Raw genomic sequence first — 6811 nt, 5'->3', positions numbered from 1 at the left:
CAGCAAAGCGATAGAGAGGATTTTCAAGAGAGTCAGAGAGATCATTGATGAAGACCAGAAAAAGCACAGGGCCCAGAACACTACCTTGGGGAACTCCAGCCTGAACAGGAAGAGGAGATGAGAGAAACCCATTCAGGGCCACACGTTGACTACGACCAGAGAGCAAGTCCGCCAGCCATGCGTGGAGATTTCCATGGATACCAAAGGAGGAGTGTTTGGTGAGCAGAGCAGGGTGCCAGACCGTATCGAAGGCACGTGAAATGTCAAGGGAGACAGCTCTAATTTCCTATTTGGCGTTGAGGACCTCCATCCATTGTTGAGAAAGCAGAAGCAGCATGTCCAGAGTAGAGTGACCAGGTCTGAAACCAAATTGATGATCAGAGGTCAAGCCATTGGAGAAGAGGAAAGATTTCATATCTGAAGCAATGATGGATTCCATGACTTTGCTGATAATTGGGAGAAGGCTGATTGGTCTGTAGTTGCTGGGATCTGTTTTTGCACCTTTTTTGTGCAAAGCGGTGATGTTGGCTGATTTCCAAGCAGATGGCAGATGACCTTGAGCAAAAGAGAGGGTGAAGAGAACAGAGAGAGGGAGTGAAAGAGCGGAAGAACATGATTTTAGGACCCGTGGGCTGATGCCGTCAGGACCAGTTGGAGAATCAGAGTCGAGGGTTGACAGAAACTTTTCCACCTTGTCAGGAGGAAAGGACACAGAGTCCAGGAGCAGCTGGGTACGACTGGGTATGGTGGGTACAGTGAGGGATGGGTTTGGGACACAAGATTTAGAGGCAAACACAGAGTTGAGGCATTCAGCTTTTTCACGTGCGGAGTCAGTCGTTAAGCCATTTGAGGTGAGGGAGGGGATGGAGGGGGAACAAACACCAGAAACAGATTTGACCAGACGCCACCAGGATTTGGAAGAGGGAGACAGATAAGAGAGTTCGGTCTTGAGAACGGTGAGATATTGTTTACTGGCTCTCCTAAGGGTGGACACACACTTGTTTCGGGCTTTGTGAAAGGAAATGAGATTTCCTTCCGTTGGATTTGCTTTCCAGGAGACGAAAGCAAGTTGTTTCAGGGCAACAGCCTCACCACAAGATTCCGTGTACCATGGACGGGAGGAAGGGTATGACAACTGAAGACGAGATGGAATAAATCTGTGCATGAGAGAGAGCAATTTACTTTGAAAGAATTCCCAGGATGAGTTGGTGTCAGAGGCGGTAGAGATGGGAGACCAGTCCAGATGATTGATGGCTGCTTGAAGACCGTGCCAGTGGGCCTGAGTGAAATGCCAGACTCATCGACGCTGAGGAGGCTCTCCGAGAATGGTCAGAGAGATGTCCACTTTGACAAGCACATGATCAGATGAGCCGATTGGAGCAGAAGAAGAGCAGCAGACATTTTCAGGGAAGTTTGTCATAACCAAGTCCAGAAGAGAAGATGCTCCGTTGACTGAGATCCGGGTCGGGAAATTGACAGATTGTGTCAGTCCCAGTGAGTCGCAGAAGACCTTTGCGAAGAGCCATGGCTGGTGAGAGAGGTACCCACACCCAGCCAACTGGCATGGTGACAATTGAAATCACCACATATGAGGAAGAGAGAGTTGGGATGGGTAGATAGAAGTTGGTCCATATTATCAGACAGCGAGATGTAGATGGAGTCATCACTGTTTGGTGGACGGTACATCACACATATGAACAAAAGGTGGGAGCGAAGGGGAAGCCGTAGCCAAAGGTATTCCTGGGGGTGAGGTGGAGAGAGGGCAGTGGAGGGCGAGTGAGGAAGAGAGTTTTTTTATAAAGATAGCAACCCCACCTCCAGGACGAGGCTCAGGTCTATCATACCTGAGGAGGGTGTAACCTGGGAGTGATACCAAGGCATCAGATACATCATGAAGGAGGAAAGTTTCTGTTAAGCAGATCACATCTGGTTTGTCAGAAGCAACCATAAACCAAAGAGATGAATGAGTCAGGCTTAAAATTGCAACCGTTAGAGAGAAATCGGGAAAAGGTGCTCAATATGGGTCAAGGTATTTGTGCACCTGTAGCAGGTATCCCTACGAGCAATTCACACCTTAAAACAAACCAGGAGTAAAGAAGAGGTTAAAATATTGAACCGTTTTATCAATATCGTCAGGTATCAACGAGCCAGAGATGCATCGCTTCCATGTCACGGACTCGTGAGGAGGACCAGGTTCAAGGTGAGCTCTTGATTCCCACAAACCTTAAAGGTGGAAAATTCACTCAAAGTGCCATTGATAACCTGGACTTCCATGAACACATACGGGAAGGTACAACAACTCGTGGCAATACCCACAACATCTATCAACATTCAGGTAACGATGACGAGGTATTGAAAGTTGTTACATCAGGACCATAAACCAAAACACCTGGTGAGCTCCATAGGCTATGAGCCGAGGGGTCGACCATGCTCAATCAGAGGGAGGATGGCTAACAGTTATTTTTGGCAAGGCCAAGGTCCCTAGTGCTGAAAAAAATGTGATAGCAGTGTGAAACTCTTAGCCGTATCTGTGTTATCATCACATTTGTCAGATCACCCATTTATCGCTTTTCGGGTCATTTTTCCCGCTTAAGATTTAGGGGGTGGGGTTAGTTTTTTGGCTCTCAAATAATATCACGTGTATATATCAGCTAGTGTGGTATATCAAGTAAAAGGTTATTGAATTACCTTTCAAATGATGTATAGAAAGTGCCTGTGTGATCTATAGTAACCTCTTTATAATGATTATTAAAACATAATTATTTCCACCAACTCTCAAAACTTCATTACAAAATCCCCAATTTTAGGAACAAAAATAGGCAAAAATCAAAAGATATGTAAAAGCTATGTTTCGATTTGAGACACACATACAGTATAATTAGAGTCAATATCCTCACACATATGATCATGATGTGCTATGAAATTCAATGCAATATGTGTAGACATGCTAATACGAATGTTGTCATCAATGTCAATATTTTCATTATATTTTAGGTGATTTGCAACCATGACAGCGGTGCACGACATCTAATGTATTTCTCTTTGTAGATTTGTTGGTGCAGAATACATTTTTAAGCAACTATAGCAACTGATGCTAATTTGTAGTAGTGGTGGTGGTGGTGGTCTCATTCGATATTATGTGTCTTTCCAGGTGAGACGGTGGTGGTGATATTGGTGGTGGTGAAACAGAGTGTACCGCAGATAGACAATTGAACAAATACTTGCAATGGAGATTGCGATCACTCAGAAAGTTCCCAAGGACGTTTGTATCATTCATAAGCTATCGTTAGATGTCAAACCAGAAGATCCGCTCATAAGCCCTCAAACATTCGATTCGTGGACTACATTGCTGGATGCGGCCACAATACGGAACCATGCACCCATTCTCGACCTTGCTCAGTCGCTGCCAGAGAAGGAGATTCCCCGAGTATTCTACCACAGGCAGTGCAGGAGCGTGTTCACCATGAAGCGAGATTTGGAAGCACTGAAACGAAAAGCTGGATCCAATTTAACCGACGATGCTGCTGCAACATGTTCAGCGAGCAAGAGACAAGCCAGAAGGGCATCTTCGGAATCACGCATCTATGAACCGGATTGTATATTCTGTGGAAAGACCAGGTGGTGCAAGGGAACGTCATCCCGTGAAAAGTTGAGCAAGGCTGTTGATCCGAGAGCAGATGAAACACTGCGAAACAGCGCCGTGCGTAAATGTGACACGAAAATCATGGCTGCCACAAGTAGAGACATTGTGGCAGCTGAAGCACGATACCATTTCTCTTGCTACAGAAGTTACACGAGACCAAGCACTAAAGATGCACATGACAGAAACACGGCCGCCACAAACGAATCTGACTACACTGAAGAAGAAGCATACAATGAGTTGCTAGTATACATCCGGAACCATATAATCCCGAATAAGGAAATTGTTAGGATGACAACGCTGGTAGAGCACCTACAATCGATAATGACATCAAGAGGGTTGCATGGGATAAGAACTGCTACAAGAAAAAACCTCGCACAGAAACTGGAAACTGATCTTGGAAATAGCGTTCACATCTTTCAAGACAACAGTGGAAAACTGATTGTCGTACCTGATAATGTAACACTACAAGATGCTGTCAAAGAAATACAAACACTTAAACAACAACTGAGCATTTGGAAAGGGAAATCATCAAACATGTCCAAAGTCATTGATCAGACATCGACACACATCAGATCGATGATAAGGAAGGATAACAAACCAACTCCATGGCCCTATCATCCAGCCGACGTCGACAATGACTCTTTCGTCGTTCCCGTCTATCTCCAGCGCTTTATGCTTGGCCTCTTGACTGGAGATCCGGAAAACGAGCTTCCATCAAACAGGGTCATCATGCTGATGCAATCTTTCAGCCAGGACATTATCTATGCAGTGAGCTGTGGACAACAAAAGCCTCCGAAACACATGTTGCTCCCATATGCAGTTAAGACTCTCACAGGGAACGTAGAACTAATTCGCACATTGAACCATCTTGGACATGCAATATCCTACACTCAACTGGAGGAAAATGACACTGCACTATGTCTTCAAAAACTTGCAGCAAACTTAAATGAGCAAACAGTCCTACCAAGCAGCATCCAGCCGTATGTATTCACAAACTTGGCATGGGATAACATTGATAGACTGGAAGAGACGCTGACCGGGAAAGGAACAACACATCGAGTCAATGGCATTGCAGTGCAGGCCAAAATGTATGGACCACACCTTCCAAAGGAGCCACTTCCGAAGATCGAGAAGCTCAAGCAAAGAACAGTCTGCATAACAGAAGAAACATTGCCTGTCTACATTGCAGGTGAACGTGTTGGGCCTCATCCACTACAAACATTATCAACAGCTGCAGCGGAAAACAAGATGGCTATGGAAGTTGCTCAAATCAAGAATCTTCTTTGGGTCATTGCCCGTCAGGTGGACCCAGTAACACAAAAAACACCAAGTTGGACAGGATTCAACATCACCGTCAGGGCATCTATCAGCGTCTCTCAGGATATTGTTAGATATATGCCTACAATAAATGCACCAGCTACAGAGATGTCCACAGTCGCAGAAATCTTGAAGCAGTCTGAAAGCGTCCGACAGATCCTACACTTGCAGGACATCGTCGTCGTCATGGATCAGGCCCTGTATGCTAAGGCTGCCGAGATCGTCTGGAAACACACAGACACATATGCTAACATCGTACTTCGCCTCGGCACGTTCCACACAATCTGCAATGTGATGTCGATTCTTGGTGCTCGTTTCCAAGATGCTGGTCTTAGAGACTTTTGCATCGAAACAGGAATCGTCGCAGAAGGCTCACTCAATCGGGTTATGGAGGGGAAGATGTACAACCGAGCAGTCCGTGTACATAAGAGCATCTACGAAGCATTCATGAGGCTTGCGTGGATTGAATTTCTCCCTTGGTTGGAAAAGATGCGACGACAAGGAAATAAAACGAAGGCGTGAATAAAGATGGAAAAGATTTTGTGATGAAGTTTTGAGAGTTGGTGGAAATAATTATGTTTTAATAATCATTATAAAGAGGTTACTATAGATCACACAGGCACTTTCTCTACATCATTTGAAAGGTAATTCAATAACCTTTTACCTGATATACCACACTAGCTGATATATACACGTGATATTATTTGAGAGCCAAAAAACTAACCCCACCCCCTAAATCTTAAGCGGGAAAAATGACCCGAAAAGCGATAAATGGGTGATCTGACAAATGTGATGATAACACAGATACGGCTAAGAGTTTCACACTGCTATCACATTTTTTTCAGCACTAGGGACCTTGGCCTTGCCAAAAATAACTGTTAGCCATCCTCCCTCTGATTGAGCATAATGTCGAAAATTTGAGGGTCTGGCTCATAGCCTACCATGGGCAGGAATTCAGCACTTCCAGACGAAGGTGAGTGGTCTAAACTTGAGCGATCGACAGCAAAGTCGTTCATTGTGCGGCCGGAAACTTGTACAAGAACCAAGAGCGACAAATGTGTCTTGTGTCCATCAAAATGGTCCTCGTACTAAAAAGGTGTGTGGAAGCTGAAAGAGCTGGCAGGTGGGAACAGCACCTTGAGGTATAAACATGCTGCCACACCTGATATCTACTGCACACAGTAAACACGTGGCAGGTATCCCACAATACCTGATGGTGATGAAGAAGAATCCACCCCCAGATATAGGTGCAAAATTCCAACAGGTACATTTCACTGAGTGAAACCAGCGGTAAGTTCAATGGTGTTTGGACTGACGAGGCTTCAGAACAGAACCAGGTATGGTGTTTAATCATGGATTCTTCTTCTTCTTTTGAATGCGGCACAAGGTGTCGGGGTAGCGTCATTGACTGAGTGCAAGGACCTCTGCAGGTTACGGTGGATTTGTTCTGTAATTTGTTCAGGATGCCGGCGATAGCTCACCTGCTCTTCACGAAGGACACCTTTGGATCTTTACCGTTCAACAACTATTGTCGGGAGACGGGATTCCCGTCTAACGTTCATCCGAGGGACGGCACTTGCATTGATGGATCATCCCACCTGTGAAACACCGGGTGAGCCCCTACCGCACATTTATGGATCATCCTACCTGTGAAACACTGGGATGAGCCCCTACCGCACATTGATGTTTCATCCAACCTGTTAAACACCGTGATGAGCCCCTACCGCACATTGATGGATCATCCTACCTGTGAAACACCGGGATGAGCCCCCACCGCACATTGATGGATCATCCTACCTGTGAAACACCGTGATGAGCCCCCTACCGTGCATTGATGGATCATCCTACCTG

Source organism: Myxine glutinosa, chromosome 1 (genome assembly GCF_964187855.1).
Source record: "Myxine glutinosa chromosome 1, kmMyxGlut1.1, whole genome shotgun sequence".
NCBI lineage: Eukaryota > Metazoa > Chordata > Myxini > Myxiniformes > Myxinidae > Myxine > Myxine glutinosa.
This window is presented reverse-complemented; position numbering follows the sequence as displayed.